General features: G+C 35.3%; 1 pseudogene across 1 annotated transcript; it reads left to right on the top strand.

Annotated features, from left to right (window-relative positions):
* The first annotated feature begins 918 nt into the window (after positions 1 to 918).
* Positions 919 to 1,844, top strand: LOC308414974 (U1 small nuclear ribonucleoprotein A-like; annotated as a pseudogene). Its single transcript has one exon. The product of its transcript is annotated as a U1 small nuclear ribonucleoprotein A-like (transcript).
* Positions 1,845 to 13,507: the final 11,663 nt, after the last annotated feature.

A 13,507-nucleotide genomic window follows, 5' to 3' on the forward strand; every position in this document is an offset into this window, starting at 1 on the left:
ACATAATAAGATTCTCTCTCTCTCTCTCTCTCTCTCTCTCTCTCTGTATGAAAAATGTTTAGCAGCCATTTGTATTTCTTATTTAAAAAAATTATAGTACTACAGTTCATTTTCTTTTAATTTAATTATTTGTTTTCTTACTTTTTAAATTTTTAGTACATTGTATACTTTAATCACCAATTATCTGACAGATATAGAACTGGCAAAGCTTTTCTCTCATTCTATGGGGTTGTCTTTTCACTCAGTCATTGACATTACTGTCTAGATTCTTTGAACTTTATGATTTCCAATTTGTTGAATGTTTACATCTACTTTTTGTCCTAAGGCAATTTTATATTGAAAGTCCATGCCTATGTTTAATAGTATATTAATTTTCCATTTATTATTTTTCCCATGCTAAGGAAACTCAGTATACTTATTGACAGATGATCTTTAATTCTGGCAATATAAGGTTCTCAAAGGAGAGATGAAGAGATGATTTAGTAGTTCAAGACACTTATTCTTTTATAGTACTAGGGTTCCAAGCACATTGCAGCTCACAAGCATTTATTACTATGGTTCTGAGAAAAACAATTTCCTTTTTGACCTCTACGGGTACCAGGTATGCAAATTCTGCACATTTAACATTGAGGCAAAACAATCAGACACATAAAATAACATAAATAAATATTAACAAAATTAAATAAATAAATAAATAAATACATATATAAATACAAAAATTAAAACCTCTTTAAAACAAATTTCTAAATTGAGTATGTCTAAATAGTTTAAAACTAGTATTCGGGGGTTCTTTCGGAACCTCCTCTTGGGAGAAAGATCCCTGATCAGAGCTCATCAGCCCTTTGGAACAAAGAATTTGGGAAACTTAGGGCTAAACTCACTTTTCCCTCTTTAAGCCATTCCTGAATATCTCACACCATGACAGTTCCCGAGACCCGTCCCAACCACACTATTTATATCAACAATCTCAATGAGTAGATCAAGAAAGATGAGCTCAAGAAGTCCGTGTATGCCATCTTCTCCCAGATTGGCCATATCTTGGATATCCTGGTGTCTCAGAGCCTGAAGGTGAGGGGCCAGGCCTTCGTCATCTTCCAGGAAGTCAGCAGCACCACCAAAGCTTTGTGTTCCATGCAGGGCTTCCCTTTCTATGACAAGCCCAAGTGTAACCAGTAAGCAAGGACTGACTCAGACATCATTGCCAAGATGAAGGTCACCTTTGGTGAGAGAGATAAACAAGAGAAGAGGAAGCCCAAGAGTCAGGAGACACCTGTTGCCAAAATGGCTGTTCAGGGTGTGGCAGTTGCCCCGGTGGTAGGCGCTATCCAGCCTGTACCCCGCATGCCAGGGATGACTCAGGCACCCCACATCATTCATCACATGCCAAGACAGCCTCCCTACATGCCACCACCTGGTATGATCCCGCTAGCAGGCCTTGCTCCTGGCCAGATCCCTCCAGGGCCATGTCCCCACAGTAGCTAATGCCTGGGCAGATGCTACTTGCTCAGCCTCTCTCCGAGAATCCACTCAATCACATCCTGTTCCTCACCAACCTGACTGAGGAGACCAATGAGCTCTCCATGCTTTTCAACCAGTTCCCTGGCTTCAAGGAGGTGCGTCTGGTCCCTGGGTGCCATGACATCGCCTTCGTGGAGTTTGAAAATGAAGTGCAGGCTGGGGCAGCACGAGGGTTTAAGATCACACAGAACAATGTTATGAAGATCTCTTTTGCCTTCCCCTCCGGAATGGCCCAGTCCCCATTCAGGGGCTGCCCCTTCCCCCTACCCTTGGTTCAGTCCCGGAAGGTAAGTCCCACTTGGGGGCCTTCTCAGAGCCCGGTGTGAGTATGTGGTTGCCACATAGCATTGTACCCAGAGTCTGTCTCCAGACATTGCACCTGGTGCTGTTAGGTTATGATTAAAGTGAGTTTTTGAGGTTTGCTTTTTCAAAAAAAAAAAAAAAAAAAAAAAACTAAAACAAAACAAAAAAACAAAACAAACAAAAAAAAAACTAGTATTCAGAAGGGCTATTTTATTTGTCAAATTATATACTTTATTCTTTTTTTTTTTACCATGTCATATATTGTTTTACTTTAATGTACTGAATGTTTTACAATTTAAATTTTTCTCAGATTATAATGGAGGGCATACATTGTATTTTCTGTAATACCAAAAGTAGTCTAGAGACAGTTCGGTATATTTGCTTTCAAACAACACGCTTCACTTACAAAAGTCCTTTCAACTTTCCACGTATTCATATATAATTCAAGGGGAACAAGTGAGGATAAATATTAACAATATATATGGGAGACTTTGAAGTTGGCAATTAATTTGCATGTTGTATTATGTCACCAAATCATTTTTGTGAAGCTGTTACAATGCTGAGAGTATGGACATTTCAATGGTACGTGTTATATTGAGTAATCAAAGTCTACAGTTGAAGTCAGAATATTGGCTCTTTTTTGCCTCCTTTGCTACACAAACAAAGAATTGTTCTGTGGGCATGTTCTAGGTTGTTTGTGGTTTAGTTAATCCATGAAATCTATGCTAGACTTTGCTGTCAACGGTTAATTCTCTGAGACTGCTTTATTCTTTAATGAAAAGATCAATGAGATTAGAATTGTTTTGCCCCTGCCATGGAAATAGACAAGTATGAATGCACAGTTCCTCTTGGTGGATTTCCAATCTGTCTCTGACCCAGAAATATAGGTGCTATTTGGCAGTTTGCCCACTTGTGAAACCTATCTTTCTTGTTTGGAAAGGGAGAGTAACTGGATTGGGTCAATTCTGCAATAGAAACAGTTTGTTTTCAACACACTAAACACAAAGTAACCTCCTTTTACTTCCAGGGGCAGTTCAAGGTTTCCTAACATTGGCTAATTATCAAAGTCACCTGGGGGAGCCACTTGAAAACACACATTCCCAGGCATTTTCCCTGAAGATCAAAAATGACTGGGTTTGGGACAGAGCCAGAGAAACTCAAGTGACTCTAATGATTAGGGAAGTAGTCCAGAGTGGAAAACTCCGCAGATCTTACCACATTTGCCTATCACAGTAGTAGACATTTTACTGTTTTTATCAATTGCTATTTTTAACAAATTTATTTTACAAAACAAAGATAAATGTACAGATTTTAAGCATTTTTGCATAAAATTATATAATACATTTTTGTCAGTACTTTATTTTCAGATTTTAAAATAATTTTTACATAAAACTCTGTGTCCAATTATGTGGTCAATTTTCGAGAAGGTGCCATGGGGTGCTGAGAAGAAGGTGTATTCTTTTACTTTAGGATGGTATGTTCTGTATATATCTATTAATTCTAGTTGGTTCAAGGTCTCTGCTAGTTTTGCAGTGTCCTTGTTCAGTTTCTGTTTCCATGATATGTCCATTGGTGAGAATGGGGTATTAAAGTCTCCCACTATTATTGTGTGGGGTGAAATGTATTTTTTGAGCTTTAGTAGGGTTTTTTTTATGAATGTGGGTGCTTTTTTATTTGGAGCATATATGTTAAGGATTGAGAGTTCCTCCTGACAGATTTCCCCAATAATGAGTAAAAAGTGTCCTTCCTTATCTTTTTTGATAACTTTTGGTTGGAAATTTACTTTATTTGATATTAGAATAGCGACTCCAGTTTGCTTCTTGGAGCTGTTTGCTTGGAAGTTTTTTTTCCCACCCTTTTACTCTGAGATAGTGTCTGTCTTTGTCTCTGAGATGAGTTTCCTGTATGCAGCAAAAGGCTGGATTTTGTTTATGTATCCAATCCGATAGCCTATGTCTCTTTATTGGGGAGCTGAGTCCATTTATGTTAGTAGATATCAAGGAATAGTTGTTTCTGTTTCCTGCCATTATTGCTTTTGTGGGTTGAGTTGTGTCTGAGTCTTTTTCTTCTTTTAGTTTTCTTGTTTAGGAGTTTTCTTGTTTTTACTAGGCTGTATTTTCCCTCATTGTATTGGGTTTTCCACCTATAATTCGTTGTAGTGCTGGGTTTGTGGTCAGATATTGTGTAAATTTAGATTTATCTTGAAATATCTTCATCTCTTCATCTATGGTGATTGATAGTTTTGCTGGGTATAGCAGCTTGGGCTGGCACTTGTGCTCTCTTAGGGTCTGTATGATGTCTATCCAGGCTCTTCTAGCTCTCGTAGTCTCTGTTGAAAAGTCGGGTGTGATTCTGATTGGCCTGCCTTTAGAAGTTACCTGACCTTTCTCCCTTATTGCTTTTAGTATTCTTTCTTTGCTTTGGGCACTTGGTGTTTTGACTATTATGTGTCAGGAGGTATTTCTTTTCTGGTCCAACCTACTTGGAGTTCTGAAGGCTTCTTTTATGCTCGTGGTCATCTCATTCTTGAGGATAGGGAAGTTTTCTTCTATGATTTTGTTGAAGATATTTATTGTGCCTCTTAGTTGATACTCTTCTCCCTCTTCTATTCCTATTATCCTTAGGTTTGGTCTTCTCATTGTGTCCTGGATTTCCTGGACATTTTGAGTTAGGAGCTTTTTGTTTTTTGCATCTTCTCTGGCTGTTTTGTCTATGTTTGCAATGTTGTCTTCTGCCCCCGAGATTCTCTCTTCGATCTCTTGTAATCTATTGGAAATGATTACTTCTGTGACTCCTGATTTCTTTTTTTTTGGTGTTCTGCCTCTAGGGTTATCTCTTTTAGTGTTTTCTTTATTGTGTCAATTTCCATTTTAATTTTTCTCTTCCATTCCTTTATTTCTTTGGTTCTGTTTTCCTCTAGTTATTTGAGTTCTTTGAGTGTTTTTCTTGTTTCCTCTTTAAAAGCTTCTGAATCTTTTTGCTTTTCCTCCCAATCTTGTTTAAGTATCTCTATCAGCATCTTGAGGTATGATTTCAGGTCTGCGTCTTCTTTTTCTGGAGTGTTTGGAATTCCGATGTTTGCTCTTATGGGAGAGCTGGGTTCTGGTGTTGCCAGGTTGTCTTGGTTTCCTTGGGATATACTCTTTCGCTTTCCTCTTGCCATTTTGTTGTCAGTGATATGTTCTCGCCTTTCCCTTGTATCTGGTCTGTGTCCCTGGATCTCCACTGGTCCAGGTGGCAGATGGGCCCAGCCCTGTTCTATGCCTCAGGGTAGCCGGGTGGGAACAGAGGTTCCAAAGTTCTGTTCCTGGTCTCTGGATCAGGCAGGTCGGAGGATGCGCCCTGCGTGCGCACTCCGCAGAGATCTCTCTGCTCCCCGGCCGTCCAGATCTCCTACTCACCAGTGTCTCAACCTTAGGAGCTGGCAGTCCGCATGGCAGATGGGCTGTGCTCATATACCTTATTCTTATATAAATCGTATACACTCAGTTATTACCTATCATATGTAGCAAATTGGATGCAGAAAGTATTTCAATATTTTTTAGTTTATACTTCCCAAATCTTGATAAATTATAAAATAGTAAAGAGCTATAATGCTTACTGACAAATAAAGCTGATAAAATCTAATGTTCTTAAGTAAAAAAAAAAAAAATCTTGTAATACAATATACCAGTGCACATTCTAAATTAACTCTACAAGTTATTAGACTTCTTATCTAATTCTTCAGCTCTTCTGTGTGCTTAAATATCACTTCAAAATATAACTTTTTGTTTGGTGGATTTCTCCTATGTATAAAAATTGTATGAGTTGACTAGAAGAACTAAATTCCATTTATGTCCAAACAAGAAAAATTAGCTAATATGTATCATTATTTTGCTTTGAAAATGAATAATTCATCCAAACAAAAAGTATGTAATATGCCATTTTAATTAAAAAATGATAGGAAGTTATAAAGTATGTACTTATTTGTGTCCATTTTGAACAGAGTGCACACACAACAGTGAGATATTTTTGTCCTTATAGAAAATCTTTCAGGCAGACAGAAATACCTTATTCAATCTGACTTTCTCGGGTGATCAGAAATGTTTTCAACTATATTATAAATATCATGTATACTTTAGAGGTTTTTTGGCAATCAGTTGAATAATGCACATATGTCCTTATATAAGTCAATTAACTGCATTGATTCCCAAAGATCTTTGTGACTGACTTACTTATTCAGTTTGTTTTTTGGTTGTATTTTATTGTTCATTAAAGAGGACATTAAAATTTAGTAGTCTCATTATCAAGATATAATTGGATATATTCAAATTAAATTCTGCTGAATATAACACAAATGGACCCTTCTTGTCATTGAAATTCTTATATTCAGGGATATATTGTCACACAGGGAATGGCATATCCTAGCATGGTATAAAGAAAAGACAGTGATGTGAGAGGGACAAGCTGTTGCTATAAATTGATGGAAATAGACAATTGTCAAAACTAATTTGCCAAATGTTAAGCTATAAAATCTATACATTTTTGATAACAGAGTGGGCATGTGGATATTCTCCTCTGCCCAAGAGCTGAAAATGCTTTGCTAGTTACCAGCTTCCAACTGTCCAGAGAACATTTCAGAACAGAACTGGAATGAAGTACAATTCCTTTAGACATATTTTCAATTGCTGATAATGTTTGATGTACATAATCTTTAAAACATCATTGGAAATAAAAGTAGTAAAGCATACAAAAACAAAGAAAAAAATTACAATGTAGCAAATGCTCTATTAACAATAGCATGGTGAAAGAAGAAAGAAAAAAAGACATTGAGGATTTTCAAGAATTTAATGAAAATGAAAACACAACATAGGCATCAAAAGCCTTCCAACCAAAAAAGCCAGGTCCAGATGGGTTCAGTGCAGGATTCTATCAGACATTTATTGAGGACCTAAGACCAATACTCTCCAAACTATTCCACAAAATAGAGTCAGATGGAATACGACCTAACTTATTTTTCAAGGCCACAATAACCCTTTTTCCTAAACCACACAATGACCCTACAAGGAAAGAGAACGTCAGACCAATATCACTTATGAACAATGATGCAAAAATACTCAACAAAATCCTTGCAAACCGAATCGAAGAACACATCAAAACCATCATTCACAATTATCAAGTAGGCTTCATCCCTGGGATGCAGGGATGGTTTAATATATGAAAATCCATCAGTGTAATCCACCATATAAACAAACTCAAATTAAAATTAAAAAACCACATGGTCATCTCACTTTATGCTGAAAAAGCATTTGACAATATTCAATACCCCTTCATGTTAAAAGTCTTGGAAAGAACAGGAATCCAAGGCCCATGCCTAAGCACAATTAAAGCAATATGCAGCAAATGAATAGCCAACATCAAAATTAATCGTCAGAAATTTGAAGCAATCCCACTAAAATCAGGGACTAATCAAGGCTGCCCACTCTCCCTCTTACTATTAAACATAGTGCTGGAATTTCTGGCCATAATAATTAGACAGCAAAATGAAATCAAAGGGATACAAATTGGAAAGGAAGAAGTAAAAGTATCACTGTTTGCAGATGACATGATAGTGTCTGTAAGTGATGTCAAAAATTCCACCAGAGAACTTTAGTTGATAAACAAATTCAGCAAAGTGGCTGGATATAAAATTAACTCAAAAAAATCGGTAGCCTTCCTCTATTCAAAGGACAAACAAGTGGAGAAAGAAATTAGGGAAAAGATACCCTTTAGAATAGTCACAAAAAAAAAAGAAATACCTTGGTGTGACTCTAACACAGCAAGTGAAGGATCTGTATGACAAGAACTTCAGAACTCTGAAGAAAGAAATCAAGGAATATCTCAGTAAATGGAAAGATCTTAAATTATAATGGATTCAAGGATCTACCTTGTAAAATGGGACATCTTACCAAAAGTAATCTACAGATTCAATGCAATCCCCATCAAAATCCCCACCCTATTCTTCATAGAGTTGGAAAGAGCAATGTACAATTTCATCTGGAATAACAAAATAACTAGAATAATGAAATCCATCCTCAACAACAAGAAGACATTGGTAGGAATCACCATCACTGACCTCAAGCTATATTAGAAGGGAATTGTGTTAAAAACTGCATGGTACTGGTACAAAGATAGGCATGTCGATCAATAGAAAGCCCTCACGTACATGGTCACTTGATTTTTCATGAAGGAGCTGTAAACATTCATTGGAAAAAGGGAAGCCTCTTCAACAAATGGTGTTGGTCCAACTGGCACCTAGCATGCAGAAGAATGAAAATAGACCCTTTCTTATCTCCTTGTACAAAGCTCAAGTGCAAGTGGATCAAAGATCTCCACATTAAACCAGGTACACTGAAACTATTAGAAGAGAAAATAGGGAACACTTTAGAACACATAGGCACAGGAGAAAATTTCCTTAACACAACACCAAAGGCTCCTGCTCTAAGGTCAAAGATTGAGAAATAGAACTTAATGAGATTGCAAAGTTTCTGTATGGCTAAGGACACTGTCAAGAAAACAAAATGGCAGCCAACAGAGTGGGAAAAGATCTTTACCAACCTCACATCAGATAGAGACCTAATATCCAGGGTATACAAAGAACTCAAGAAGTTAGACACAAGAGAATCAAACAACCCTATTAAAACATGGGGTACAGAGCTAAACAAAAAGTTCTTAATTGAGGAATATGGAATGGCTAAGAAGCATCTAAGGAAGTGCTTGACATCCTTATTATCAGAGAAATGCAAATCAAAATAACACTGAGATTCCACCTCACACCAGTCAGAATGGCTAAGATCAAATATTCAGATGACAACAGATGCTGGTGAGGATGGGGAGAAAGAGGAACACTTCTCCACAGTTGGTTGGGGTTGTAGACTGGTACAACCACTCTGGAAATCATTCTGGTGGTTCCTCAGAAAATTAGAAGTAATAGTACCTGAAGACCCAGTTATTCCACTTCTGGGTATATACCTGAGAAAAGCTCCAACATACTACAAAGACACCAAAGACACATGCACCACAATGTTTATAGCAGCTCTATTTATAATAGCCATAATCTGGATAGAACCTAGATGTCCTTCAGTAGATGAATGGAAACAAAAATTGTGGTATATTTACAGAATGGAGTACTACTCAGCTATCTGAAACAATGACTTTATGAAATTCTTAAGAAAATGAATGCATTTAAAGAATATCATCCTGAGTGAGGTAACCCAGTCACAGAAGAACAGACATAATATGCAGGCACTGATAATTGGATACTAACCCCAGAAAGCTCTGAACACCCCAGAAATAACTCACAGACTATATGAATTTCAAGAAAAACAGAGACAAAAAAAGAATGAAAAATCATTATGCTTAATCCTTACACACCAAGAAAACTTTGACAATTTCCAGGTTACATCTTGTTTTACATGTACTTCATGCTCATTGTAACTAATAAGATTTTAAGACATACTATCAAAACTTTAAAAAAATCAATACAAAAATATATTCATATACTTTTATGCAAAAATGTGTTTAAAACCTATACATTTATCTGTTTTTTGAAATAAAGATGTTCAATTAAAAAAGATTTTTATTAATTCATATCATTTTATTTTTCTTTCATATTCAATTTTGTGAAGAATGTTACATTTTAAAGAACAAAGAAAAGTAAAATCATTCACTAAATATTTATAACAGACCTGTCAAAATGAAAATGACAGTTTGGAAAGAACTTGGGCAGTACAGATAGATGGAACACAGCAAACAGGAAGAAAATTATGGGTGTGAAATCTCTTAAAATTTACTAACATTTGTAAAACAATGTATAGCTAAAGCAGTAAAGAAAAATGTGTTAAATAGATAATTTAAACATTGAAGTGAATTGTAACAGTTAAAAGCATGGGCTGTGGTTTATTTTTATGCATTTTATTGGATATTTTATGTATTTACATTTCAAATGTTATCCCCTTTCCCACTTCTTCCCTCTCCCATTCCCCCTTCCTCTGCTTCTATGAAGCTGCTCTCCCCCCCCACCCACCCACTCCCACCTCAACTTCCTGGCATTCCTCTGATACACGAGGGAAGGTAATGTTCACAGGAATAAAGACTTCTATGGTTGCCAAATAATGCCATTGTTTTTAGAGAACCATGGTTCAATTCCTGAGACCATCATGGCACAACAATGTGTAAGTTCATATCTAAATGATCGGACATCTTTTTTGGCCTCTGTGAGCACTGCATATATGTGTGGTACTGATATATACAGTCAAAACACCCATACACACTGAAAAAATAGAAAAAAGTCATAATTCAATGAGGAATGATTTTTAAAGCTAAAGAAATAATATAACTTCAATTTTTCACCTATAGAAACTAAGTGATAAGATATAATAATCTAAGTAGCAAGGAGGCTAGCATTTTATTTTTAATTTTGTTGATCTTGCCTTTAGTTTCACACATTTTGAATCTGAGATATCAGTACAATATTTCATATTATATCTATATTACATTTTCACATTCATGTAAGAGTTCATATATATATGTTAATATAAGAATAATTTGCACAAAGATGTTGAGATGAGAATGCATGAACAATATTTAACTAGGCACTGAGTTTAATTTCATATTCACAATTACATGACACAATGAGAAGATATAGCATAAAATATAAAGAACAAATGCTCAGCATAAGTATCAGGGAGTCAAAATACTGTCAAACTTAAAGATAATTCATCCATTACCAGTGCATGATTTGAATCCTAATAAGTTATCACTTATTACTTTATTGATTGATTAGTTTATTACTCAACCATCATCAGAGAAGTTGCTTTGTGCTATAGACAGATATTATCATAGAGACCCACTATTAATCAAGTTGTAGAAAAGAGACTGTAGAGTACAAAGATTTAAACAGACATCTATATCATATATCTTCTTCCCTAACCTAAGGAGCCATCAGCGGTAGGGAAGAGCCACAGGTAATTGATGACTTCATGGAAAGAGTGTTTCCCAGATACATCAGGGTGGTTGCACATATGAACACACAACAGTTGGGAAAGCACACACAAAACCTGGAAAGCTAAATACACACAAAATTAGAGGAAGAAAAGTAGGGGTGGATATGATTCTTACTCCAAGTTAAGGAAAGATTCACACTGAAATCCACTATATTCCAGTGGGTTGCCCCATACCCAAATTTACCTAATTCAATGGAGCCTATGTTGTAAAAAAAAAAAAGGAAAGAAAGAAAAAGAAAATCAACCCTACAATGATTAAAATTAAACTGTACATTTTCCTTGATATACCATATCTAAGAAAGATGAATACATATAAGGACAGATAGAACTGGATGAGTGGGGCAATAAGAAAAATGAAAATGTATAGGGAGGATCTATATAATACTTTAAATAGGTTTATTACCCATGTACTTATGAATGAATAATTCTTCAAAGATTAGTAAATTAAGTATCTGTCAGGTTATGGATCTCCTTTTTTTTTTTTTTTTTTTTTTTGCTTGAACTCCTTTTATACTACTATCTAAAGCCATTTTTACCAATGTTTAAATTATATTAAAAGTTGACTCATATTCAAAGATAAAGACTCTCATCTATAATTGTGATGAAGCTGAGAATCAGTCTCACATCTTCTCATTTACTAATGAGAAAGCACTGAAATGTAAAGTAGCTTCTTCAGAACTCCACACTGAATCAGGGAGCAAATCATAGCTTAAACCACCTCTGTGGCTTGTAAAGCCATAAACTAATATAGTTCATTTGATAATTGACAATATAATCTTGTTTCAATCTGACTAATAGCAAACTGTGCCCAGACTGTGCAAAGTTGGGTATCAGGTATCTAGACTATGGAGTGTGAGTCATATTAATATTCAGAAATATGATTAAGCTATCTGATTTAAGGTAATGTTTTCTTCCAATAAATTCATATAAAGCAATGAAAAAAATAGAAAGCTTCAATTTTTTCTCTAATAAGACATCCAAGAGATAAGGACCTTAGTTATCCTTCATAGCATAAATTCATATACTATTCAGAGATTTTAAACCCTTGATTATATATTAAAATATTAATTATTTTAAATGAAATTACAAATCTTAAAACAATAAGTAATTTTTTGTTTCACTGTAATTTTGGCTCATATAAATTGTTGAGTGGGCTTTAAAAACTTAGTAAGTATACAGAAGTTTTTTTCTTAAATAACAGACTTAATGTCACACACAAAATGAATTGTTAGTTCTAACATTTTCTATAAAAAATGAAGCATTATCATCAAGGAAACCCTACACCTTTCCCATACACACACCTCTGTATGGTCTTCACTCTAAATTTTCCATAATTCAATTCTCAGTTCAATGACTTATATATCTCACTTCCCAGGTCACATATGCAAGCATTCCAAACATTGGACTTACAACATTTTTCTTCAATATCTTCAAAGACCATGAATTTTTAGTATTTCATATTTTTTCTTTTTAAGACAGTCTCATTATTTAGCTCGAGGCCTCCTATAACTGTCTGTAGCACAGGTGGGCCTCCAATTTATGATCCTCTTGCTTTAGATTCTTGAGGGTTTTAATTATAAATGTGAACTAGTGTGCATAGCGGCTTTCTTCCATTCTTTATTTAGCAGCATTATACTTTAAGAGTCATTTACAATACTGATTTGTTTATATTGTTAAATGATAATTTTCACAAAAGATAAATAAAGTCTATACAAATTTGAAAGGAACAGGTTATGTTTTCATTAAACACACAAATGGAGAAACTAGTAAGACAATATAAATTTTCAAAAAAGAGACAAAACAAATTTATTTTGAAAATATTGAATGGAATAAGTAGAAGGTTTTGTCCTCTAAACTTTTCTACAGTGGATAATAAAGTTTAAATTAATCTCTTAGTCCTGTTATGGTAAATATTAAAAACAGTGACCATTTGATTCCAGAGTATCACTGGTCCACACTGCCCCCAGCTACTCTCTGACTCGGGTAGTTTCACCCAAGTTAGTTCCCACACCAGAGGGAGATACAGAATTCACATTAATTCATCTCTAAGGCTCCATGCTGCTATCAGGTACTTTCTGACCCCAGGTTGTCTGAAAGCCATTCCAGCATGGCATCTTACCGCCCTGGATTTAGTTCCAGTACCCAAGGTCCATATGTAACTAATATTAATTTATCTCAGGGACAGGCCATATAGAACTCTGGTATATTACCTCAGTTGCAGTTGCCCACTGGTTCATATCTCTCCTGGCTTTTTCTCTGCTAGCCATGAACTTCACTCATACTCCAACCAGCCCAACAAATTCAAAATTCTAGAAACGTCTTATTTATAAGGGTTTTATCTCAGATTTATTCAGTAAAGTTTATACTACACAAAATGTCCACACAATAAACTCTGAGGCAAATTATATGATATATTTTTCCCATCTAGACAAGATAAATCATCTTGTACAAATCCATCCTTTATAAAGTATTCATAACAACCTGTATCTATGTAGAGACACACCTAGATAATCATCTGCATCTTCTTTCATTTTCACTTCTCCTATCTTCTTCTTTCTAAAACTTTGTGCTCTCTTCCCTTCCTTCTTGTCAAGTGGCAGGTCCCAGGCCTGCCCTCCTTTAATTTCAATTACAGAATATGGATGTCAACAGAGTAATTATTT

The sequence above is a fragment of the Micromys minutus genome (assembly GCF_963924665.1).
Source record: "Micromys minutus genome assembly, chromosome: X".
In the NCBI taxonomy this organism is placed as follows: domain Eukaryota; kingdom Metazoa; phylum Chordata; class Mammalia; order Rodentia; family Muridae; genus Micromys; species Micromys minutus.